The sequence below is a fragment of the Hylobates moloch genome, unplaced genomic scaffold, assembly GCF_009828535.3.
Source record: "Hylobates moloch isolate HMO894 unplaced genomic scaffold, HMol_V3 SCAFFOLD_4, whole genome shotgun sequence".
Classification (NCBI taxonomy): Eukaryota; Metazoa; Chordata; class Mammalia; order Primates; family Hylobatidae; genus Hylobates; species Hylobates moloch.
In genome coordinates, this window is record NW_026652279.1 from 19,553,930 (window position 1) to 19,581,583 (window position 27,654).

The following is a 27,654-nucleotide window of genomic DNA, read 5'->3' on the forward strand; positions in this document are numbered from 1 at the left end:
TTTTTAATGACTGCATGATATTCTATCTGTGAAGACAGTATCATTTACTTAGAAATTCTCTGATTACCTTTTAGACAGCTAAATTGTTTTTAATCTTTCATATTTTAAATAGCAATGCATTGAATATTTTCATGTAAACAGTTTTTCTTAATGAGAAGGAGGTATTTTACCTTATGCTAAATTGCTTTGGTTTAAAAATATGTGAGTTTATTGAAACATTTTGCCAAATATTTCTTCATACTGTTGTAGGCATTGTCATTATTTTAAATTCTTTGTTAATTTGACAGGTACGAAGTGGACAAAAAGGATTTTAAAGTTGAGTCTGGGGTGGGAAATACCATTTCTCAAAATACTTGTAGATAACCACCATCATGTTGAGGAAGAAGTGAGTTCAAAGAAGAAAAGGATGCCATTTGTTTTACTCAGTTCTTTAAACTAAAGCACTAACCTCTTTTACACCAAAGTTAATATCCCCTTTATAAACTCTGAGTTCTTAGGTGTTCTTACTCAAGAGAGTAAGGGTATGACATTAGTGTCACATCACTCTATGTGGAGTAGGATCTAGTGAGCTTAAGAACCCAGAAGAAACATGTATTCACAGCTTGGCTTTGATAGAAGCAATAGACTGATTTTCTTTTGCTCTAAGGATGTTTTACAATATGTTTCATTTCAAAATGTAACAAGTGATAGTGCACAGATGTTTAAATCTTCCTGTATACATTCCCTTCTGCCAGTCTCCCATGTCAGTTCCTTTTTATTGATACTTATTTTTTTGACTGTTTAATTGCTATGATTTAAGCTATTGGTGGTTCAGGATACATTTGTCTGCCCTATATTAACAACATTAATGCAAAAATAACAACAATAATAATAATGCCTGTTTATTGAGTTTTCTCAAAGTTGAGAAAACTGAGTCACAGATTAAGTAACTTGTCCAAAATTGCACTCCTATTCAAACATAGGCAGTCTAGTTGTCTGAATTTCCAGCTCTTAACTTGTGTGCTGTACCCGGTGGATCAAGGTTCTTTTGTTTAGTATTTCAGGTAGTTATAGGTGAAATTCTGAAATACTGACTGCAAAATATATAAAAGGTGTTCTTGAGGATTGGTTTGTAGTTGTAGTTTGGGAGTACCTGCCAAATGCTCACAAGATCTGAGTTTGAAAAGCATATGGCCTGAGAAGCAGTCTAAATTTACTCCAAATAAGTCGCAAAAAATTAATATCCCTTTTTGTTCATGACTGGTGGGCCAGAGGACTCCTTTAGGATGGGACTGCTGGCCTTCAGCAAGATATGCAGCAGCAACTTTAATGGTATCCTTGTGGAAAATGTGGATGATAATGAGTAGTTGAGTTGATGTTATGGGCTTGCACTTTCTGATGAAACTGGAGGCACAGTAGGTTAAGTACATCGAAGTGGAGTGAGCCAATGTCAGTTCAGATTTTGGCTTTTCCACTGCGGGATCTTGAGTAAATTTTTGTTTCTCTGAAAGTTTCAGATTCTTCCTCTCTGCTCTAGGGATGCTGATGTGCAGCATTCACCACCTGATAGCTGTAAACGTAAAAATGGGGTTACGTATGTACTATGTTTGCATGGCACATCCATACAATGTTATACTGTTCAGCAATAAAAGAAACAAAGCACTGCTACCTCTTACAGCAAGAGTGAACTCAGAAACATTTTGCTAAGCGAATGAAACCAGATGTGTTGTATGATTCCATTTATATATGTCCAGGAAAGGCCAATATAGAGAGACAGGAAGTAGAATAGTAGTTGCCTGGGACTATAGATGTGTGTGGAGGATTAACTGCAGAGGGTCCCAAGGGATCTCCTTGGGGTAATGGAAATATTCTGAAATTGGATTGTGATTATGATTGTGCTATTCTTTAAATATTCTAAAAACTCCTTGAATTATACACTTAGAACAGGTGAATTTTTATACTCTGTAAAGTATACCTTAGCAAACACAAAAAAAGTAGTCAATAATTGTTAGTATCATTTTATTTTTTATTATTAGTCTTTATTGTTCATATAACTGAGAGATTCTGGGGATGTGCTATAGGACCCTGTATTTGAACTTCATCAAGATTTTAGCTACTTTTTGGATGACAACATGCTTTCAAATTTGAGAATGACACAACTGGAAGGGATAACTAATGGAATAGAACCTCTAACCAAGATTGGAATTGTTTTGACAGCCTAAAAAGCTGGTTGAAGCCAATAAGATGAAATTGAACAAAAATAAATGTAAAATCTGGCACAGGCTGGGTTCCTCAGGCAAGCAAAAGAGGTTTAAGCAGCTGACTTCTAAAGTAGCCTTGTTCTTATAAGAAATGTTTTTGCCTCTCAGAAAGGGAGTGGCAGAAAACCTAGGACAGAATTCAGGCCAAAACTGAAGCCTCCAACTATAAATGACATCTGAGGTTTTTGTTAGATACTGGAAGAGTTACTTAGTTGGACATTCCGTGTTTTATGTTCATATACTAATAATAGTAATTATTATATTTATAATGATAAAACTCCATGCTTCCCATGACATAAGCTCTGTGGTAAATGCTTTATATACATTATCTCATTTAATAATTATGACAACCTTATAAACAATATTTTTATCCTATTTACATATGCAGAACTAAGTCTTAGTGAGCCTTTAGCCAAACAGCTAGTGAATGGCAGCCCAGTTATAAAGCACTTAGTCAGGATTGAGGGCCCATATTTTCAACTCTTAAACTCTATCTTCTACCCTTAGAATTTCTTATTAACAGAATATAGTTCTTGAAATCTAGCAAAGTGAAAATTCAAAAGCAAAGAAGTACATAGTCTATGCGTTTTGCAGGGAGAACACAGATGATTTTACCAACACCAGGACTGGTTTATTTTAGCTCTAATCCTTTGGGACGGACTAATTTCCATGACTGAATTCTAAACTGTGCTACATCTAATGAGCTGTGCGAAAATGCTGAGGTATTGCAGGCTATGGCCATTCAAGCAAGAAGGCAGTAAACTCAGTAGGAACAGCTGCTTAATAAAAAGCTATTAGTAGGCCAGAAAACAAACAGGAGATTTTGCTGAAACATATAATCTATTTTTAAATTACTTTGAAATAGTCACTTGGGCATTGATATAGAGGAGGATTATCAACAGTCGGATGTTTTATAGAAAATGCCTTGAAATAGACTTTTAGATACTTCCTGTTTTATCTTCAATAATCTAAGGAGGGGGAAAGGGCAGTCACCGTGCATTTATGAAAAATAAAATAGATGATGCGTTGACTTGAAACCCTTTCATTTGAAAGACGGAAAATGCATTGTATAAAGTCAGAAAAGTACATTTTTGATGTGTTCTTATTTCAGAGTGTCGCATAATGCATATCTTTGTCTGAGATGTGCTATAGATCCGAGGAATAGAGGGCTAGAAGGCTACCTTCCGATTCTTTTATAGTGTGTATGAATACCATAGAAATGCTCTTAAATTACTTTTTAAAATAATAAATGAAATATGTGAATTCCGTGATATATAGTTGTCTTTTATCTGTTTTTTTTTTTTAATTTCCAACTTTTATTTTAAGTTCAGAGGTACATATGCAGGATGTGTAGGTTTGTTACATAGGTAAACATGTGCCATGGTGGTTTACTACACAGATCATCTCATTACCCAGATATTAAGCCCAGTATCAATTAGCTGTTCTTCCTGATCCTCTCCCTCCTCCCACACCCCTCTCTCTGACAGGCCCCAGTTTGTGTTGTTCCCCACCATGTGTCCATTTGTTCTTATCATTTAGCTCCCACTTATAGGTGAGAACATGCAGTATTTGGTTTTCTGTTCCTGTGTTAGTTTGCTACGGATAATGGTCTCCAGCTCCATCCATGTCCCTGCAAAGGACATGATCTCATTCTTTTTTATGGCTGAATAGTATTCCATGGTGTATATATACCACATTTTCTCTATCTAGTCTGTCACTGATGGACATTTAGGTTGATTCCATGTCCTTGCTATTGTGAATAGTGCTGCAATGAACATATTTAGCCCTAATTATACTTTCATTTTTACTATATAATATCTTGATCACAGCTTTGACAAAAGGCTTTTTTTCCTTTTCACACCAATGAGAGAGGCTTATCTTAACTGCATATTCTCTTCTTTAAGCTTTTTCCTTTTCCCAGCAGGACTTTCATCTTTGCTCATTCTTTCCATCTTTCTGTCACTTTGGCACAGTCTATGACTAGAAAGCATCAACCATTTCAATAATATTTGTTTTGTTTTTCCCTTTAAATATCAAAAAACCCTATATAGGTTTGCTTTTTTAAGAGAAAAAAAATAATAACTTTATCTGTTGTTACCATTTCTTTAGCCTTTTATCTTTTTGACCCAGGAAACAAGTTACTTGTAAACCTTTTTTCACTTAACTAAACAAATGAACATTTTTAAAATTTAAATTTAGTCCCTACTGTGAGAAAAACTTTTAAATGGCTTATTTTCAAGGCATCAGTCTAAGCCCTGGCAGCCAGCCTGCGAATGTAACAAATCACACAACTCAAGGCGCCTTGAAGGACACAATAAGCGAACAGAATGTAGAGGAGGGGTCAGCCCGTAAAAGAGAAGAAAGTTTCGTTATTGGGAAATTGAAACTTAAGCGGGCAAGGGAACCAGGGTATAACCTTATAAGGGGGATAATGAAACTTACGGGATGCCTGGGAAGATTGTAACCCTGTAGTACTCAACCAATGAGGAACTGGGGGAGGGACTTGCATGCTAGGAGATAAATTACCTGCTGTAGCTTCCCTGGGTGTGCCTGTCTATCAGACACCAGATCTTGGAATACCGCCATTAAAAGTCTTGCTTCTGCTGTTCTTCATGGCTCTGAGTCCATTCTTTGGATTTGGATGGGTGAGGGTGTTTCTCACACTACCAAAATTAGACAAACAGATTACAAGGAAATAAAACTACAAACAGAAATTTCTCATGAATGTAGAAGCAAAATCCTCTACAAAATCTTAGCAAATTGAATCCAATAATGTATAAAAATAATTATACACCACCACCACCAAGTGAGATTCACATCAGTTATCCAAGGCTGGTTCAGCATTCAAATATCAATTAATATAATTCATCATATCAGTAGGCTAAAGAAGAAAAATTAGACAATTATATCACTAGATGCAGAAAAGCATTTGACAGATTCAACACTCATTCATGGTAAGAACTCCCTGCAAACTAAGAATATAGAAGAGCTTCCTCAACTTTCGTAAAGAATATCTAAAAAAAACCCTACAGTTAACATCATACTTAATGGTGAGAATCTCAAAGTTTTCCTACTAAGATCAGAAACAAAGCAAGGATATCTTCTCCTACCACTGCTTTTCAGCATCATACTAGATGTTTTTAGCTAATGCCACAAGACAAGAAAAAGTAAAAGTATACAGATTGGAAAGGAAGAAATCAAACTGCCTTTTCTTGTAGATGACATGACTACCTATGTAGAAAATTCCAAAAAATCAACGTAAAATCTCCTGGATCTAATAAATAATTATAACTGAGATGCAGGATATCCAGGATATCAGGTTAACATAGACAAATAAATGACTAACTTTCCTGTATATCAGCAATGACCAACTGGAACTTGAAAATAAAAACATAGTACCATTTATGTTAGCACCCCAAAAATGATACACTTTGATATAAATTTAACAAAATACGTACGAGGTCTATATGAAGAAAACTACAAAACTCTGATAAAAGAACCAAATAAGTGGCAGTATATTTCATGTTTGTACACAGGTAGACTCCATATTGTGAGGAGGTCAGTTTTTCCCAACTTGATCTATAGATTCGATGCAGTCCCAACCAAAATCCCAGAAAGGTATTTTATGGATATGTACTTATTGAGTCTAAAGTTTATATGATCCAAAATAGCCAATTCAATATGGAAGGAGAAGAACAAAGTAGTCACTTGAATGACTCTACTCCACTTCAAGAAATACTGTATAGCTACAGAAATCAAGACAGTGTGGTATTGTTTAAAGAACAGACAAATAGAACAGAGAGCCCAGAAATATATCCACATCAATATAGTCAGCTAATCTTTGACAAAGGAGTAAAGGCAATAAAATGAGGAAAAAATGATAGTTTTAAAAATTCTTTCTTTCTTTCTTTTCTTTGCTTTCTTTTTTTCTTTCTTTCTTTTTCTTTCTTTCTCTCCCTCTTTCTCCCTCGTTCTTTCTCTCTCTCTCTCTTTCTTTCTTTGTTTTTTTGAAACAGAGTCTTGCTCTGTCACCCAGGCTGGAGAGCAGTGGGGTGATCTTGACTCACTGCAACCTCCACCTCCCAGGTTCAAATGATTTTCCTACCTCAGCCTCCCGAGCAGCTAGGATTACAGGTGCACGCCACCATGTCCAGCTAATTTTTGTATTTTTAGTAGAGATGTGGTTTCACCATGTTTGCCAGACTGATCTCAAACTTCTGACCTCAAGTGATCCACCCGCCTCGACCTCCCAAAGTGCTGGGATTACAGGTGTGAGCCACTGTGCCCAGCCAAGATAGTCTTTTCAATAAATGGTCCTGGAACAACTGAACATCAACATGTAAGAAACAAATCAAAAAAAGAATCTAGACACTGACTTAAACTCCGCGCAAAAAAATTAACCCAAAATGGATCAAAGACCTACATGTAAAATTTAAAACTGTAGAACCTCTTGAAGATAACAAGGAGAAAATCTATGATATGGTTTGGCTGTATCCCTACCTAGATCTCATCTTGAATTGTAATCCCGTAATCCCCATGTGTTGTGGGAGGGACCTTGTGGGAAGTAATTAAATCATGGGGGTGGTTATCCTATGCTATTCTCATGTTAGTGAGTTCTCACAAGATCTGATGGTTTTATAAGCAACTGGCATTTCCCCTAGAGAGAATGCTAGCACTCATTCTCTCCTGCTGCCCTGTGAAGAGGTGCCTCCTGCCATGATTGTAAGTTTCATGAGATCACCCCCATCATGTGGAACTGTGAGTCAATTAAACTTCTTTTCTTTATAAAATACTCAGTCTCTGCATAGCAGTGTGAGAACGGACTAATAACAGTAAATTGGTACTGCAGAGAGTGGGGTGCTGCTATAAAGATAGACAAAAATGTGAAAGTGATTTTGTAAGTGGGTAACAGGTTGAAACAGTTTGGAGGGCTCAGAAGACAGGAAGATACGAGAACATTTGGAACTTCCTAGAGACTTGTTGAATGGTTTTGACCAAAGTGCTGATAGTGATATGGACAATGAAATCCAGTCTGAGGTCGTCTCAGATGGAGATGAAGAACTTCTTGGGAACTGGAGCACAGGTGACTTGCTATGATTTAGCAAAGAGACTAGCAACATTTTGCCCCTGCCCTGGAGATCTGTGGAACTTTGAACTTTAGAGAGCTGATTTAGGGTACCTGACAGAAGAAATTTCTAAGTGACAAAGGGTTCAAGAAAAAGCAGATGATAAAAGTTTGGAAAATTTGCAGCCTCATGATGTGATGGAAAAAAGAGAACATTTTCTGCGGAGAAATTCAAGCTGACTGCAGAAAATTCCATAAGTAATAAGGAGCTGAATATATCACCATGACAATGGGGAAACTGTCCCCAGGGTATGTCACAGACCTTCAGGACAGGCCCTCCCATGACAGGCCCAGAGGCCTAGAAGGGAAAAATGGTTTCCTCAACTGGGCCCAGGGAACCCCTCGACTGGGCCTAGGGACATGGTGCCCTGCATCCCAGCCACTCCAGCCGTGGCTAAAAGGGGCCAAGGTACACACAGGGCATGGCTTCAGAGGGTGCAAGCCTCAAGCCTTGGCAGCTTCCACATGGTGTTGGTCCTGTGTATACACAGAAGTCAAGAATTGAGGTTTGAGAACCTCCACTTAGATTTCAGAGGGTATATGGAAATGCCTGGATGTTCAGGCAAAAGTTTGCTGCAGGGACAAAGCCCTCATGGAGAACCTCTGCTAGGGTACGGTGAAAGGGAAATGTGGGGTTGGAAGCCCCACGCTGAGTGCCCACTGTGGCACTGTCTAGTGGAGCTATGAGAAGAAGGCCACCATCCTCCAGACCCCAGAATGGTAGATCCACCTACAGCTTGCACTGTGCACCTGGAAAAGCCACAGACACTCAATGCCAACCTGTGAAAGCAGCCAGGAGGGGTGCTATACCCTGCAAAGCCATAGGGGTAGAGCTGCCCAAGGCTATGGGAGCCCACCTGTTGCATCAGTTTGACCTGGATGTGAGACATGGGAGTTAAAGGAGATCATTTTGGAGCTTTAAGGTTTATTGACTGTCCTATTGGATTTTGGACTTGCATGAGGCCTGCAGCCCCTTTGTTTTGGCCAATTTCTTCCATTTGGAATGGGCGTATTTACCCAATATCTGTACCCCCATTGTATCTAGGAAGTAACTAACTTGCTTCTGATTTTACCACCTCATAGGCGGAAGGGACTTGCCTTCTCTCAGATGACATTTTGGACTTGGATTTTTGGGTTAATGCTGGAATGAGCTAAGACTAGGGGCTATTGGAAAGGTATGATTGTGTTTTGAAACAAGATTTGAGAGGGGCCAGGGGCAGAATGATATGGTTTTGCTGTGTTTCCACCCAAATCTCATCTTGAGTTGTAATCCCATAATTCCCATGTGTTGTGGAAGGGACCCCGTGGTAGGTAATTGATTCATGGGGCTAGTTTCCCCAATGCTGTTCTCCTGATAGTGAGTGAGTTCTCATGAGATCTGATGGTTTTATAAGTGGCATTTCCCCTGCTGGCATGCATTTTCTCTCCTGCCACCCTGTGAACAGGTGCCTTCTACCATGATTGTAAGTTTCCTGAGGCCTCCCCAACCATGTGGAACTGTAAGTCAATTAAACTTCTTTTCTTTATAAAATACCCAGTCTCGAGTATTTCTTCATAGCAGCGTGAGAACAGACTAATACCATCTAGCTGACATTGGTTTTGGCTACGATATTTTGGATATGACATCAAAGGCAAGATCTATGAAAGAAAGAATTGATGATAGGCTGGACATTATTAAAATTAAAAATATTTTATCTGCAAAAAGATACTATCAAGAGAATGAAAAGAATGACCACAAACTGGGAGAAAACATTGGCAAAGACATACCTGATAAAGGACTGTTAGCAAAATCTACAAAGAACTTTCTTAAAACTCAATCAGAAAGCAAACAACAAATTTTAAAAACCTGTTACATTAACAGATATTTTACTGAAAAAGATATACAGACAGCAAATATTATATGAAAAGATGCTACACACCGTATGTCATCAGAGAAATGAAAATAACTATGAGATACTACTACATGCTTATTAGAACAATAAGCCAATCTTAGAACACAGACAACCTGCTAACCTGATAAGACAGTAAGTCCAATCCTATTGCTAGACAACATTGCTCAATGTAAAAATAACTCATGGTTTGTTAATTGCATCAGCATAAAGAGGAACTGTAAATGGCCTATGAATACTAGATTGTGATGTGGTGCTGTGGGCTTCCCTGGCATGCAGTGACTCTTATAACTGTGTATTCCATGTGAGGACCCTGGAAGCAATTTATATGGAATTGCTGAAGGAAATATTGGCTCCTGTAGGGGATGAGGCTTGTAAACCAGGGTCACTTCAGCACAGGACCAATGTGACTCTTGTCTCCTTGTATCTGAACTGTCACCCAGAAGGCTGTGTCAACCGCTACAAGGACATCCACAGTAAGGAACTGCTGCTATCCTGCTGACATGCTGTGCTCTTGAACTGTATTTTTCTGTGTATCCTGAGCCTATTGAGAGGTGACAGTGCGCTGGCAGCCCTCATAGCCCTTGCTCGCTCTCCGCACCTCCGTGGCCTCTGTGCCCACTCTGGCCATGCTCAAGGAGCCCTTCAGCCTGCCACTGTGCTCTGGGGGCCCCTCTCTGGGCTGGCCAAGGCCAGAGCCAGCTCCCTCTGCTTGAGGGGAGGTGTGGAGGGAGAGGCGTGGGCGGGGGCCAGGGCTGCACCCGGCGCTCGCGAGCCAGCACGAGTTCTGGGTGGGCATGGACTCGGCAGCCCGCAATCGGAATGGCGGGGCGGCGCCACTGGCCCTGGGTAGTGAGGGGCTTAGCACCTGGGCCAGCAGCTGCAGAGGGTGCGCCGGGTCCCCCAGCAGTGCCAGCCAGCTGGCGCTGTGCTCAAATTCTTGCCAGGCCTCAGCTGCCTCCCTGTGGGCCAGGGCTTGTGACCTGCAGCCTGCCATGCAGAGCCTCTCCACTGTGGCTGTGGGCTCCAGCGTGGCCAGAGCCTCCGCGACGAGCACCGCCCCCCTGCTCCACGGTGCCCAGTCCCATCAACTGCCTAAGGGCTGAGGAGGAGGGGGCACGCAGTGGCACGGGACTGGCGGCCAACTCTGCCTGCAGCCCCAGTGCAGGATCCACTAGGTGAAGCCAGCTGGGCTCCTGAGTCTAGTGGGGACTTGGAGAACCTTTATGTCTAGCTAAGGGATTGTAAATACACCAATCAGCACTCTGTGTCTAGCTCAAGGTTTGTAAACGCACCAATTAGCACTCTGTATCTAGCTAATCTGGTGGGGACTTGGAGAACCTTTTTGTGTAGCTTAGGGATTGTAAATACACCAATCAGCACTCTGTGTCTAGTTCAAGGTTTGTAAATGCACCAATCAGCACTCTGTATCTAGCTAATCTGGGGGGGACTTGGAGACACCAATCAGCACTCTGTATCTAGCTAATCTGGGGGGGACTTGGAGAATCTTTGTCTAGCTAAGGGATTGTAAATACACCAATCAGCACTCTGTGTCTAGCTCAAGGTTTGTAAACACACCAATCAGCACCCTGTGTGTAGCTCAAGGTTTGTAAATGCACCAGTCAGTGCTCTGTGTCTGGCTAAACTAGTGAGGACTTGGAGAACTTTTGTGTCTAGCTCAGGGATTGTAAACGCACCATTTAGCACCCTGTCAAAACGGACCAATCAGCTCTCTGTAAAATGGACCAATCAGCAGAATGTGGGTGGAGCCAGATAAGGGAATAAAAGCAGGTTGCCTGAGCCAGCAGTGGCAACTCACTTTGGTGCCTTTCCACGCTGTGGAAGCTTTGTTCTTTCGCTCTTTGCAGTAAATCTTGCTGCTGCTCACTCTTTGGGTCCGCACCGCCTTTATGAGCTGTAACATTCACCTTGAAGGTCTGCAGCTTCTCTCCTGAGGCCAGCGAGACCACGACCCCACCGGGAGGAATAACAACTGCAGACGCGCTGCCTTAAGAGCTGTAACACTCACTGTGAAGGTCGAGCAGCTTCACTCCTGAAGCCAGCGAGACCACGAACCCGCCAGAAGGAACAAACTCTGGACACGCCACCTTTAAGAACTGTAACAGTCACTGCGAGGATCTGCGGCTTCTTTCTTGAAGTCAGTGAGACCAAGAACCCACCAATTCTGGACACACTATGATAGTCTTATGTTTAGTTGAATGAAGAGGAACTTCTAGAAGGTGGTAAACATCTGACTAGAACATTATGATCAAAATAGCGAAATGTTTGGATTTTTGAATGATTTCAATATGATAGTGAAAAACAGTTGTTCACTAATGTAAAGACCAGATAATTTAACTTGATTCTTATAGAAAAATATAATATTTATTGAAGTCTACTGTGTTATCCCCCGATTCATAGCTGGATGCATTTTTAAAAAAATTATAAAACACCAAAAACCCAACTTAAAAATGAAAATTTATACCTGACAAGTATTTGTTTTGTCAGAATACCAGTTTGGCTGAGTATTTTTGTTACTGTTTCCATAAATTTTATATATTTTCTGAATAACATTTATTTTGGTACAACTGTAAAGGAATGGATTAGCCTTCATGTTTGATAATTGGAGAATATTGGGTAGATTGGCCATTTTACCAGAGTGGGCAAAAATGGACCATTTAGAATGTTGAATTTAAAGTTAGGGTCCTGGTTTTCTCCAAACTGTTTTTCATGAACCTCAAGATTATATAAAACAACATATTTATGTTATCTTATGTATTTTTCTTTTTTTAAAAAAATTAAGTTAGGCGATCCTTTCTTTATATAAATCAGATAGAAATTTGTAGCCTAGTTGAAATGGACCGCCAAATTCCTTCTACCTTCTCCCCACTTTTTTTCTCATCTAGCAGCTTTTGAGGCATCACTAGGGATCCACAGAGGGCAGTTTGTAAGAACACTGCTAAACATAATTATTGTGGTTTCACACGGTGTATTTTGCCATTGGTATTCAATTTGTTGGTAAAATTACTATTGTAAAAATAATTTTTAGTGTATATAAACATACCATTTCTGACCTTGATTCTTTTCTCTGCTTATTTATAAGCATGCTTATCTTTACTCCAATATATTTGCTCTTACAACTATTACCAATTCGTAGTATGGAGGGTTATTGTTTAAACTTAATTTAAGAAAGTAACAAGAAGGAAAGCCACATTTTGTCCAGCAACCAAACTTCCCTTCCCTCCCTTTCTACCATCCAACCAATTTACCAGCCAATCATTTATCCTTCCATCCACCCCACAACAATTATTTGTTGCCAGGGGATTTAGAGGTAAATACATACTCGTTGCCTTCAAAAAGCCCCAGTCAATTATATTCCTTAGGATACTACCGGCATTTCCAAATATTCTTTAGCACAGATTATTTCCTTCGAACTAAAATAAAATGTGTGTGTGACTCTTTTTTTGTTTGTTTTGTTTTGTTTTGTATGAGAGATTGTGACTTCAAGAAAGTTTAGAAGTCTTTGGCTAGATATTACATTGATATTGATCTCTTTCTTCTTATACCTTTGTAATTTTTGAAATACATGAGAAACTGTCGTTTACGCTTTCCTTTCATTTTCCAATCTCCTATTGTATTTGGCACATAGAGTTGAAAGGAAACAATATTAGCATTTAGTAGCAAATTAATTTTTGCAGTAACAAATGACATGTACCAATAAGTTATATTTGTTCATGAAAATAAATTTAGAGAGTTATATTATGACTTGGTGAATTTTAAGACCGAAAATAGAGAGCCAACTTAGCAAACCTGTGGCTGATCAACAGATTAAGACACTTCTAGTTTCTCCCTGTTTCCGTTGTGTATGTACCTTGCCAATTAACACCTTCAAAGCAATTAAACTATCTATAATTATCCCTAATACAGATTTACTTCCTTGGGCATTAGCCAAAATGCACATTTTATGATCACTTATCCTTCAGATACAACTACTGGTAATTATCTAAGATGTTTAGATTCAGAGGTTTGACAATTAGCAATCAAAGTTCATGTTTGCTAGGAAAATGTACAGCACGTCCTCAAATAACATCCTTTTGCTCAATGTCATTTCCTTATAAGTTTGAGGGGAAAAAAATCCATTCCTAGCTGTGGCCATTGTCTGTATGGAGTTCACACATTCTCCCCATGTCTTGGGTCGTCTCTGGGTACTCCAGTTTCCTCCCACATCCCAAATATGTGTATGTTTGGTAAATTGGTGTGTCTGCATTGTTCCAGTGTGAGTGAGTATGGGTATGTGTGTGTGCCCTGCGTGAGATGTCCTCCTGTCCAGGGTTGGTTCCTGCTGGTGCCCTGAGCTGCTGGGATAGGCTCCAGCCACCTGTGACCCTGAACTGGAGGAACTGGGTAAATCATCATACTTGTTTTGATTAATCTTTCTTAAATGTAAGTATAGCTTACATTCATCTCAATGTTTAATATTAAATCTTGTTTATATAAATTAACCTATGATAAAATAATTTTTTATATGTCGTTTCACTTAAAGTCAGTTTCCAAGGACCTGTCAACAACATGAAAAGAGGACTTACTGTGCACACATCTGAACTTTCAAAGCTTGTGTAGTAGCATTCAACGGGAATGCATAGGCTTCTCTATGCATTAGTACATTAACATTCCCTTTAATTCAAATGAATGCTTACAAGTGAGAAAAGCAACTAACGTAATGTTATTTAAATTGAATGTAGGCTCCATTTTTAATAATAGACAGTCTAGAAACATAGATAAAAAGGAATGATAAATAATACAATAGAGCCCAAATCATTCATCTTTGCATTACTCTACAGAAACATGCTGATTTCCATCAGGTATTTTTTCTGGCATCAAGCCTCTGTTTTTGCAAATTATTTTTTTTCTGTGAGTTTTTATGTTGAAATATTTTCCACAATAGCATGTATTGACTCAGTTTACTTTTTGGTGAACTATTGAAATCGCTCAATTGAACGGGAACTTATGCCAATCCTGAGAGGATAAGAAACTTGTTGAAAATTATTTTTGTCCTCTCAACAAAAGACATTAGATTTTTAAGTATCCAAGAATTATCATATTATGTCTAATAATGGTCGTCATAGTGATTAAGGCTTCCCAGGCCTCACCAAGATTTGGGCAACAAATGAAGCAACATAGTAGCTTTGTTCACCCATTTTCCTTATTTGAATGAAACTGGAGAAAGAGTGGGCTGAAGGAAAGAAGCCCTCACTCCCACACTCACCCTCTTTTTTCTCATTCCCTTATGCTACATTTGTCTTCTTTGCCAGATTAAACCGGAAGCCTCAGCCAAAATGAAGAGAAACACAGAAGGTATTTCTTAGTTTCCAAAGTACAATGTTCTGAGGAATTAAGAGAGTTTGAAGAGTAACTTCCTATGTTCAATTTGGAGAGAATTATGTAGTAATTTTATAACCTCCCCACTCCAAAATAGTGCTAGTCATATCAGTATCTGTCACTCATAGAAATGCCTTTTCTGCATGTTAAGTTTAAAAAATGTTTCTATAGGGTGTAATGTTTGTGCTTAGAATAAGCCACATATTTAACTGTGTGAAAAGATGATGAAGTGTAGTCTTTTTCTTCTTCCCTCCCTTTCTTTCTACTTTCCTCCCTTCCAGCATTCTCTGTTTTATTCAATTTCTCTAAAGAATGCTGGGGAGGGCCCAGCCTATCTTGCCTGTTTGACCTTTACTCTGAAAAGGATGTATGTATGTCTTGTATAAAACATACAGTCTATTCTGCCATTTTTTATTTGTCTACAACCACTAATAACCAAATTGTAAATAGGGGAATGTGAAAGTCATATCAAGTCATATATTTGCCTATACAGAGGTTTCTGAAATAGCAGGATTAGAATTATTATCTCTACCAGGAAAGGAAAAAAAAAAAAAAAAACAAAACTCTCAAGTAACAGCCACATAGACAAGAGAATCTTCAAGTCTGCTTACAAAAAGGAAAAAAGAAAACAAGCAAACCCTGAACATCTGCACCAGGGGCCTTTCCCCTTGAAAGGCACGATCTCATCTAAGCATGGCTTTCTGCCAGTGTAGGCTGCACTTTCTCCTGGGCCCGCCTTAGCAGCAGCCCTACTGACTCTAAGCCTACTGCTTTTTGCAAGAAACCGTCACATCCACTCTCATGGTTTTGTGTACTTTAAAGTATCACCTAGTCAGTCTCCATCTATGCTCAGCTGCCTACCTAGGTTATCCAAGATAATTTCTTTGGGGGGCACTAATAATTGTCTTTGGTAATGTTCTTGTTATGGAGCTGTAAGGGTTTTTAGTGGCCTACCAAAAATTTGTTTTTCTTCATAAGCCATATTTTGGGGATATGATTTTACAAAGAGTAAAGTCGTTCAAAAATGCATGTCTCCGGGTACAGTGGAAATGCCTATTTTATCCTCCCTTATGCTAATGCAGAACTCTTTTACAGTTTTATATTTGTGCACTAAGCAACATTTTGGAAACATGGAAAATAGCTTGAACACTGGAATATATGTTGCATTAGAAGTTATTTTGTCTACTTTGTATGTATTGTTAAATTTATAGGAAAAATCTCACCCTGAAATATGGTCATGAATTAAAGGCAGTCAACTTTCAAATCACACCCACCCTTTATTTTTTCATTCCCATATGCTATACTTCTCTTCCTTGCTGGATGAAATGAGAAACTTCAGCTGAAATGAAAAGAAACACAGAAATTAGTTCTTAGTTTCCAAAGTACTATGTTTAGCGACCAAGTTGACAGAATGACCTAGATCTAGAGATCAAGATACCGCCTTTAGTATATACAAATTTTTCCAAATAAAGAAAGAATAGGGGGAAAAAAATCAGTCTTTCCAGGAGGGTAGAATTTCCTACATGAAAGCAACAAATATACTTCTTCAGAGCCTAAATCAATCTGGAAAACCAATAGAACAAGACATTTAAAAGTGTATATTGTGCCTAATATATTTCTTTTCTCCATATCACCCAGCACATAGTAGGTACTCAGCAATGTCTGTAGGAAACAGCTTATTGTGAATAAATTCACCCCCAAATGTATGAATTTATGATTATCAACAGAAATAAAGATAGTTGTAAGAATTGAAGAACTGAATTACACAAGAGTAGTAGATTGAAATTTTTTATACGAGCACGGTCTCCTTATCAGATGCCTTACTCTCTAATGGATCAACAATTGACATGAAAAGAAAAAATACATGTGTATGTATAGATGTATGTGTATGATAAAATGTCAGCTGCCATTGAATCTAAATTTTGGGTGTATTGGTGATTACTATACTTAAAAAATATTTTTCTGAATGTGTAAGAACTTTCACAATAAACTAGGAGAAAAAGTATTGTTGCATAATAAGAGATGTCTAATAAAAGAGATATTACTGTCAAATCTTTTATAGGCCCTCATGGGCTACAAAAATCATTTTCAAACTTGTATTATTTGGTTTGAACTATCCTATCCAGCCTGTATTTTCATGTGTAGTTCAAATCTCTTTAATTATAGTTTTCATATTTATGGCCTTTGATATTCAGTATGGTAGAAATGCCCTTAAAGACACATATATAGTCTCCTAATTTAAATCCTTCAGTAAAACTAGAAATCGACTTTTTCTCGAATCTTCCGTCAAGGAGCAGACTGCCTGCTGTGGTTTTATTGCAGTCTGTTGCTTTAAACCACTTTCTTCTCTGTGATTATTTGTGAGTCATTTTGTAAGTTTTTATTTTGTTTCATAAATGTATACTGTAAACTTTTTAGGCAATGATTATCTTAAGTCTTTGTTTTTTTTTAGTTATCTGTGAATCAGAAAATGAGGGCATTTAGACTATATCACATTGTTTTGATTTTGATTTATTAAAAAAAATCTATGCACCCTTCTGCATTTATTCAATAATAACTCAAAATAATAATAATAACTTGAAATCTCCCTGAAGGCAGGAAATGTTGCCTCCTGGGTTTCTAGCACAGTGGCTTTTATACAATGGCAGCTTAGTAAATACTGTCGGATTTTGATGTAAAAGGTGGCACATGTACCTTGCAGATATTTTGTACTCTTTTATTACAGCGCCTGTTTTATAGCATTTGTGAGCCCTTCCTTCTAAACGTGTCCCAAATTTCAGAGAGATTGGAGTTTGGGGTAGTGGGTCAGATTTTTGGGCTCAGTCCTGCAGGCTTATCATGGATCTGGGGAAGTAATCTAAAGACATTGGAACTGAGATGTCACACCCGGTTGACAACTGGGGCTCTAATTCAGGTCTCCAAGGCCTCATTGTCTCATTGACAGAATGAGAGAGCAGATTCTACTTTTAGGTATATTGTTTTGGAGATCCAAGAGCTGGGAGCAGCCATTTCTTCTCATCTTCCTTTTCCACATTTACAGATACATAGGTGCCCATGTTATCTTTAATAGATATTTTTTACTCTTTGTTGAAATAATTGGGAAGAAAATTCTTAGTTGTTTGGCTTATTATCAAATTTTCTTAGTTTTTTATTTAATCTATTTTTATGACACTTTGGATCCTTCCATTTAAGAGACTGCAATAAATGAAGGAGAGGAATGAAGCAAATAAACTTGGATTAGCTGTCTTTCTTGATATCGTTTAGGAAGAACCGCATGCCAGTACCCTAATTAACAAATGCGCAGTGTGATAGTTTATAGTTCAAACAGTATTGTCTAAAGTCGTTTTAATCTATCAGGTTTTTATAGGAAGATACCACAAAGACTTGATGGTACAGTTACACAGATTTAATTCTATGAACATAAAAAAATTGATTTTCCTGGGGGCATTAAGAACTGTTTTTATTGATTGAATATTTTACTTGCATAAATGGTAGTTCTTAAAAACAGCTGCACATTTTACTGTTAGTATCTTAAAGTTCTCAAATTGTAGGCATAAATGTTTCATTTTAATTGTGCATTTCCATCCTTCAACCCAAGTAGCAAGAAGATAATATAGAGTGTCATACTTTTTCTGGGTACCAAGATGATAAAGTTGCTGTCCATAGTCTCAAAATAACTTCTTTCTTATTCCTTTTGTTTCTTTTGAATACCTGCTCTAAAATAATTGACTCAATGGGACTACCCTAATATTCTTGCAGAATCTATACTAGATTATTCTGGACATTGGAAGAGTTTACGTATCAGAAAATGCTATTCCTCCAGACATAAGGTAGTGAGATAACATTTTAGCTTCTTCAGGAAAACTTTCCTGAAACCTCAAAGCTGAAGGATGTCTTGGAAGCATTCGCATTTCTGGCCTCCCTCATTTTACAGGGCTGGAGACGCAAACCACACACGGATCCAGTTGGTGTCTTCTCATGAACTAGAAATCTTATTTTTAGAATATTCTTCCAGTGATTTCTGCCACTATAGTTTTATTGTTGGTTTGAGCACTTAGTATTGAGGATTGATTTTGGAAGGAACTGCTAGCTGGCAACCAATATCCTTTATTTCTTTGTACTTTAATAATAGAACACCAGTTGTATTTTGGGCAACCATATGGCCAGATAAAATACTGTAATTGCTAAAACATTCACAACCAATATGGTCATGTGGCTAAATTTTGTCCACTAACCAGAACTATTATGGGGAGACTTCGGAGATGTCTCTGGTGAAATGATTCAGCTGGGAATTGTGCCGTCATCCTCTTGTTCCTTCTTTTTGCTGCCTGGAATGCAGACTTGATGACTGGAGCTTTAGTGGCTATCTTGGACCAAGTGATGATCTTGAAGATGAAAATGCTATTCTAGAATAGTGGCAGAGTAAGATAGAAGAAGCCTAAATCTTTAATTAATGACTATAGAACTGTTATACCAGTCCTGGATTGTTTATGAGGATTTTTTTTTCCTGTGAGTCAGAAATGAACTTCTCTTTTATTTGAGCTATTATTATTTTCCTCTTACATGTTATTGAACTAATTGTTGATGAAAGAGAGTCAAACTCTGTAAAATATTGGAAAGGATTTATGTTTAGCCAAATATGAGTGACCAAGGCCCAAGGCACAGTCTCAAGAGTTCTGGAGAACACATGCCCAAGGTGGTTGGGTTACAGACCGATTTTATACATTTTAGGGGACAGAAGTTACAGGCAGACATCAATCAATACATGTAAGGTATACATTGGTTTTGTCCAGAAAGGTGGTAGAACCTGAAGCATGTGGCAGGGGGCTTCCAGGTAATGGGTAGATTTAAAGATTTCCTGATTGTCAGTCATTTGACAGGGTTAAGCTCTGACTGAAGAGATGAGTTCAGCAGAAAGAAATATTTGTAGTTAAGACAAGGGGCCTTGTTGAAGCCAAGGTTCTTGTTATGTAGATGAAGCTTCCAGGTAGCAGGCTGCAGACAGAATAGATGGTAAATGTCTCTTATCAGACCTTAAGAGGTACCAGACTCTCCTCTTAAGAGGAGAGAGCTAAATCTCTCCTGGATCAGAGAAGGTCCTGGAGGGGGAAGGAGATTCACTACAGAATGTAGCTTTTCCCCACAAGAAACAGCTTTTCGGGTTCATTTCAAAATATGTCAAAGAAATGTATGTTGGGGTAAAATATTTTGATTTCTTTCAGAGCCTGGTGTCTGTTGTGTGATGCTATACCAGAGTCTGGTTATAATAGTCTGTGTGGTCAGTCTTAAGATCTCTGTGTTAATGCTGGCCAGTTGTGCCTGAATTCCAAAGGGAGGAGAGTAAAAAATACTGTATGTATGTACAATATGTTTTCCATTAATAATAGTCTTTGTTCTAAATCAGTGTTTCTCAACCAAAAGTTCATGAATTTCTTGAGGTATTATGAAAAACTATACTTGTGTATACATTTTTTTTCCTACAAAGAAAGTCCATTAAGTCCTCAAGAGATCTAGATATCAGAGACAGTGCTCAAAATAGGAAGATGATATTTATCTAGAGAAGGGCTTCATCTATTGCAGAGCAGCTAAAGTAGAAGATTATTTGAAATGCCCCCTTCAACATCATAATCAATATTTAATAGCAATCTCTGAATGTCTAAAGTGACAGGCCTTCAAGTTTTTATTTCAAACACCTCTTCCTCCCCAAAATATTTTTCAAATTGCCAAGTAGGAAATAATATTTCCCTTTTCTAATTTCCCGTAATACTTTAATAAATACTGTCTTAAAATACTTACCTGTGTGTTTTGAACTTCTTCAAGTTCCTTGAAAGCCAATATCACATCTAGACCACTATTAAATCCCCAGCCATTTACAAATATGACTTATTCAATAAATCCTTGTTGGATGAATAAATTCCTGAAACCACTGGCTTATTTTGGTGGACACACTACACTTTTAATATAGCTCTTGTTTGGTCTCCAATCCCAGGGCTGTTGACAGGACCTGTCTGTGGCCTGTTAGGAACCTGGCTGCACAGCAGGAGATGAGCAGCAGGCAAGTGAGCATTACCTTCTGAGCTCTGCCTCCTAGCAGGTCAGTGGCAGCATTAGATTCTCATGGGAGTGTGAACCCTATTGTGAACTGCATACGAGGGATCTAGGTTGCACCCTCCTTATGAGAATCTTACTAATGCCTGATGACCTGAGGGGGAACAGTTTCATCCTGAAGCCATACTCCCCTTGCCTGGTCCATGGAAAAATTGTCTTCCATGAAACCAGTCCCTGGTGCCAAAAAGGTTGGGGACCACTAGTCGAAAACATAGAAAACTTCAGCCTCAAAAGTAATTTAATAGGAAGGCTCCAAATTGGATCCAGGTTTCAGCCACTAGAACATAGGACAGAGAAGGCACAGATGGCAGTCCACAGTACCTGGCTGAAACACAGATTGGCCTCTTGTCTTCTGTCCCTAACCATCCAGATGATAGATTTATGCACAAGCTGGCTCAGAAAAGTTAGACTTAAGAAGATATAAACCATTTTCTACCTGGGAGATATCAGTTGTCAGCATTCTATTTTCCGTGTGGTAGTTATAAAACAAAAGAAAGTTAATCAAATGTTTGCTCTGGATACAAATTCTGATTTGTCATGTCCTTCCAAAATGTAGAGGCACTGTAAAATTCTACCAGTAGGAAAGCCATTTGTTCTTGATGATGTCCAATGTGCTTATAGTCGATATTGATTGAATTCCACTTGGTTGTTATTAGCTCATTTCATTTTTACAGGAGTATTGGACATTTTTAGATATGTCAGGAAAATATTGTTTTAGGATTTTAGGGGGCTTAAAAACAATGCCTGTCTTCTCCACAAAGTTCAGAAGCAATGGGGAAACATATGTAACAGACTGATAAAATAAAAATATAACATTTATTACTGATGAAGTAAAAAATATGACATAGATTTGTTTACCAGTAGAGTGCTAATAATTCACCCCTGAATTAAGTGGATTTACCTACCCAGTTACTTTCACGCTTGGACAATTTCAGTCTCCTGGAGACAGGCTCTGTGATGGATGGTTGGAAAGCAGAACAGAAGGCACCGTTATTGAAGGTAAGGGTTTCAGAAAAAAAAAAAATAGAAGAAGGAGCTGAGATGCCTATGTTCAGTTCCCTTTACCAAAGTCACTAAGGAAGGTCCAGGAATGTTGTCCTACCATCGTTTTCCCAAATGGAAATATGTGATATGGGTAATAAGTGTTCCCTTGTGTTAAGGCTCTCCAGAGAAACAGACCCAATATATTAAGAGGTCATTTATTTTGGGAATTGGCTCTCACAATTGTGGAGACTGAAGACCTAAGAACTGGGGGCTGCTCATAGAAGTCCTGGAGTCTGAAGGCTTGAGAATCTGGAGCTCTGATATCCAAAGCCAGGCAAAATGGATGTCCCAGCTCCAGAAGAGAGCAAACTTGCCCTTCTTCAGCCTTTTTGTTCTGTCTGGGCTATCAACGACCCAGGTGATACCTGCCCACATTGATGAGGGCAGTGTATCTGTACTTTGGAAACAATGTCACAGAGACACCCAAGAATGTTTTACTAGCTATGTAGGAATTCCTTAACCCACTTAAGTTGACATATTAAATTAACTGCACACACATCCTTCTTCTTTCATATGTATTTCACTGTGTTCCTCTGATACTGTTGGAAATTTTAAGTGATGTCATCATTTTCTTCTCACTACAACCTTTAATGGACACTCTTCCCCTATTGAATCACATATAAAGTCCTTGGCATCCAAGATTACTATGAACTGGCCCCACAATATCTAAAATCGACACCTGTAGTTCGCATCCCTATAGCATTTTCACCATCAAATGACTTGGCTCATTATCTAGTTTTTGGAAAATCCAGAATGTGGTACATTTTCACACCTACTGTTAGTAGTTCTCACCTTGACTTGTATAATGAACCATTTAATGTCCTGTGCTCATGAGTGGCAACCTAGGGAGACCTAAGCGATCTTTAGTAAGAAGAGGTTTGAGGATTTAGGGGTGGGAGTTAAGTCTCATAAGATCCAGGTGAAGTTATATAAGCATTATGGCATCTGAAATTTCATATGTTTTATATTAATATTGCCAATTGGTGATGTGAACTTATTTAATGTCATTTTCCTGTTCTTGCCTACCCGGTTGAATACTAAAGAGCTAAAATTTTTATTCTCTCTTATGACTTTTGAATCCCTTATAGAGCACTTAACAGAATCTATAACTATTGAATTTACTTATTGATTACTTATCTGTTATCTTTCTCCCTCCACGGGATATAAACCTCATAATTGTCGTGTTTGTCTAGCTCTTCGATATGATTGGCACCACATAGACCGTAAATATGAGTTGAGTGAATCCTCTCAGTTATTTACTTGCTTGCTTCTACTCTCTTTCTCTACCTTTCCACCCACCCATAATCAACTATTACTAAAATTAGAAACAAATGAAATAATTTCAAATGCCTTATAGAAATATAGTAAGTCAATGGTAGTAAAAAGTTGTTTATATCATGATATAATAATATATGGCCAATTCATTGAATATTACTATTTAATTTCATTTTTATGTATTTTTGGAAATACATATGAATACTTATGGAGTTTGAATATATATGAAGAATATATATGGAGTATGAATATATATGGATTTTGAATATATATGAATACTTATGGAGTAAATACTGATTGCATTTATGGCAACATATTCATTAATAACTGAAACCTAACATGAGCACTGCTGCTAGGTTGTGTGGTAATTACAGTTCAGTTATTTTAGAAATTGCTGAAATGTTTTCCAGGGTGTCTCTATCATTTTACATTCCTTCTAGCAATGTATGAGTGATCCAGTTTCTCCACATCTTCCCTAGCAAGCAATATTTTCGCTAATTTTTGTTTGTTTTAGCCATTCTTTTTGTTGTTGTTGTTGTCGTTTGAGACAGGATCTCGCTTTGTCACCCAGGCTGGAGTGCATGCATTGGCACGATCATGGCTCACTGTAGCCTTGGCCTCCCAGGCTCAAATGACCCTCGCACCTCAGCCTCCAGAGTAGCTGGAACTACAAGTGCATGCCACCACGCCCAGCTAATTTTTGTATTTTTTTGTAGAGACGGGGTCTTGCCATGTTTCTCAGGCTGATATCGAACTCTTGGGCTAAAGAGATCCACCTGCCTTGGCCTCCCAAAGGGCTGGTATTACATGTGTGAGCCACTGCAATTTTTCCTCTTATTGATGGTGCTTTTTTTTTTTTTTTTGAGATGAAGTCTTGCTCTGTTGCCCAGGTGGGAGTGCACTGGTGCGATCTCGGCTCACTGCAATCTTCACCTCCCAGGTTCAAGTGATATTCTCCTGCCTTAGCTTCCCAAGTAGCTGGGACTATAGGCGTGCACCACCACACCAGGCTAATTTTTGTATTTTTAGTAGAGATAGGGTTTCAACATGTTGGCTAGGCTGGTCTCGACCTCCTGACCTCAAGTGTTTGCCTGCCTCAGCCTCCCAAAGTGCTGGGATTACAGGCGTAAGCCACTACACCTGGCTTGATGGTGCTTTTGGTGTCAAGTCTGAGAACTCGTTGCCTAACCCTAGATCTTGAAGATTTTCTCTTGCATCCTCTAAAATAGAGTTTTATATTTTATATGTAAGTCCATGATCTATTTTAAATTAATGCTTGTAGTGTGAGATGTAGGTTGATATTCATTTGTCTCTGGATATCCAGTTGCCCCAATACCATTTGCTGAAAAGCCTATCCTTCCACTATTATATTGCTTTTGTACCTTTCTCAAAAATCAGTTTGACTACTAATGGATATGGAGTTTCTTTTGGAGGATATGAAAATATTCCTGATTAAATAATAATGATGGTTGTATAACTTCATTTACATACTAAACAGAAACTATAATTATTGAATTTACTGAATTGTATATTTAAAGAGGTGAAAATTATGGGGTGTGAATTACATACCAATAAAACTGTTATTTTTTTAAAAATTTGGTAGATTTGTATTGAGTCTATTTCTGGGTTCCCTACTTGTATTCATTGATCTATGTGTCTGTCTCTCTGCCAGTATCACACTTTCCTGATTAAGGTAGCTATATGTTTAAGCCTTATTACTGGGTAAAGTGGTTTCTCTCATATTCTTCTTTTTTATCTCGATTGCTTTATTCTAGGGTGCTTATCTTTCTATATAAATTTTAAAGTAAGTTTTAAAATGTCTACTAAAACCTTACAGGGAGTTTGATAGGAATTTTATTAAGCCCATAGATTTGTTTGGGGAGAATTGACATCTTTTTTACATTGACCCTTCCAGTTCATGAACCTGGTATGTCTCTCCATTTACTTAGTTCTTCTTTTATTTCTTTCATTGTCATTTCGTAATTTTCAATTTGCAGATCCCATGCAAGTTTTGTGAATTTTATCCTGAAGTATTTCATTTCCTTTGGAATGATTTTAAATGGTACTATGTTTTTAATTTTGTCTTTTAATATCCATTTTTAATGTATACAAATACAATAGATTCTTGTGTGTTTATCTTATGTAAACATCCTACAGTATCTTGCAGTATTGCTGAACTCAACCTTTAAATTTTTAAGGTTTATAAATATTGGAGTTTAAAAGTTTTATATTAATTAGTATTTTTATCTTCCCCTGAATAATATCAGGAGTTTAAAATGCTGACTTGAATCACCTTCTTTCTGAGGCCCATTAATTGCAGTCTAGTATTTTAGATTTGCCTTCTTTTCACACTTAAAAATACTTATTATAAGTGTTCTTTTTGTGCTTTTTTAGTTAGTAATTGTGTAGATTTCTCAAAGTGTTACCTTAGCTTCTAATATCATCATTCTTTAATTAAAGTTTACCCAGATAAAAGTATAAAATTATATTTTGACACTTATTTTTTCTTAAGTGTTTGAAAATAGTATTATTCCATTGTGTTCTTGCCCCTCCTTTCTAATGAGAATTCTGTGTACAATCTAATTGTTATTTCTTTGTAAATGCTTGCTTTTTGTTTCTGGTTGCTTTTTAAGATTTTTCTCTCCATCTTGGGTATCCACTGGTACACTAATATGATTGGTTACTTTAGGCTTTGTTTTTATTAAACCTTTTCAATGTTCGGTATGTTTCTTTTTTTCTGAAGACAACTTTTGATATAATTCATTCTTAAACAGAATCTATTTGATATTTAATTGTCCTTTGAGATTTTTCTTAATCTTTTCTATTGAAGTATAAATTCCGCATACTGAAATACATAGTCATTAAGTGTGCAGGCTAATGAGTCTTTGCAAATGAACATTTACCTGTGCAAGCATCATACTTGTCAAGATAAGGAACATTTTCATCCTGCAGAAGGTTCCTTATGTCCCACTCTTTCGAGTCCTCTTTTTTCCCTCACACACAATGTATAGATTGTTGAAATTGTACTCTCTGCTGTTTGATTTTTATAACGAATTTAAGTATCTATTTTATATCTTTCAGGTTGTTCCATTATTTTTAGGTTTTCGCATGCCAGTTAATACTTGAAACTTCTGTTTGCTCCTGATGATGGTTGTCACTGCAGGGTGTATTTCTAGCAGATTTTTTTGTTAACTGTGGGAGACCCATATGCTCAGCAGGATGGACATGTCCCTATATAGAAAGTCAATTCATTTTTGCGAGGTTTCAAATGGATTTATAGGAGTTTGTCTAGTTTTTGTGTTAACATTTCAATTCCCGATTACTAGACCACCACTAGGAAGTGTAAATTTGGGCTTTATATCTGTTCAGATTGAAGTTATATTTGTTAACGGATTTTACCCTCTGTATCCATTTCCTATTGTTGTTGTAACGAATTATTAATATCACAAATTTCATGGCTTAAAACAATACAAATTTGTTCTCTGACTATTCTGCAGGCCAGAAGTCTCAAGTGAGCCTATAGGGCTGAGTTCCTTCAGGAGGTTCTAGGGGAAAATTTTCTTACCTTTTTCAACTTCTAGAGGCCACCTGCATTCCACAGCTTGTTGCCTGTTCATATAAAAAGCTAGCAGTGTACCATCTTCAAATGTCACTCCCCACCCTCCCTTCCGTTGTCATATTACCTTCTGTACCTGTGTCTTTGATCCTCTCATATCCCTCTCATAAGGACCCCTGTGATTATATTGGGCCCACCCATATAATCTAGGATAACATCCCATGTTAAGATCTTTCAGTTAAATCAATCTTTAAAGTCCCTTTCACTGTGTGAAGTACAGGCCGAGCATTCCTAATCTATAAATCCCAAATCCTCCCAAATCTGAAACTTTTTGAGCCTCGGCATAACACCTAGATTCCCCCATTTAAGCGACCACACATTGTGCACATGGGTGCATGAGATCCTGACACCTTTGCTTTCTGTTGGTTCAGTGTACACAAGCTTCATTTTATGCAGAAAATTATTTAAAATATTGTATGGAATTACCTTCAGACTTTGTGTATAAAGTACATATAAAACATAAATTAATTTCCTATTTATACGTGGATCCAATCTCCAGGATATCCCATTATATATGTGCAAATATTCCAAAATCCAAAAATTTTTGAAATTTGAAACACCTCTGGCCCCAAGCATTTTGGATAACAGATACTCAACGTGTAATGTATTCATAGATTCTCGGGATTAGGACTTGAACATTTAGTGGGGAGCATTATTTAGCCTATAAGACCTCTTTTCTCCAAATTTTAGAGATAATCCACTTCTTTAACACTCGGATGTGCTAAGGGTGGAGTTTTACTATCCACGTGTCTCATGGTGCATTCCTCTAGGATCCCAGTTTTAAACCAGGGTTTTAAAGTTTTTGCTTCATGTCTCATCTGTCTCTGCAGTATATTCAAACTCACTTGCAGCCCCCCAGAGGTACTTTCTTGCACAATTCCAGGAAGTACATTTACATTAGATAGTATATGAATGGCACCTCCTACATTTGTGTAGCCTGACATTAGAGCCAGCACTCAGGGCTCATGTCTCTATGCC

At 37.8% G+C, this 27,654-nt stretch overlaps 1 protein-coding gene across 4 annotated transcripts in view; it reads left to right on the forward strand.

The window, feature by feature from the left end:
- CNTN4 (contactin 4) overlaps nucleotides 1-27,654 on the forward strand; it is a 991,759-nt gene that overhangs the window by 386,173 nt on the left and 577,932 nt on the right. The window contains exon 1 of one of the 4 annotated variants that reach the window (XM_058437176.1): nucleotides 14,056-14,609. The exons of the other annotated variants lie outside the window; for them this stretch is intronic. The gene's annotated coding sequence lies outside the window, so the exon portion shown is untranslated. Of the gene's footprint in view, nucleotides 1-14,055; nucleotides 14,610-27,654 lie in introns of those variants that run through there. 4 annotated transcript variants of the gene reach the window in all.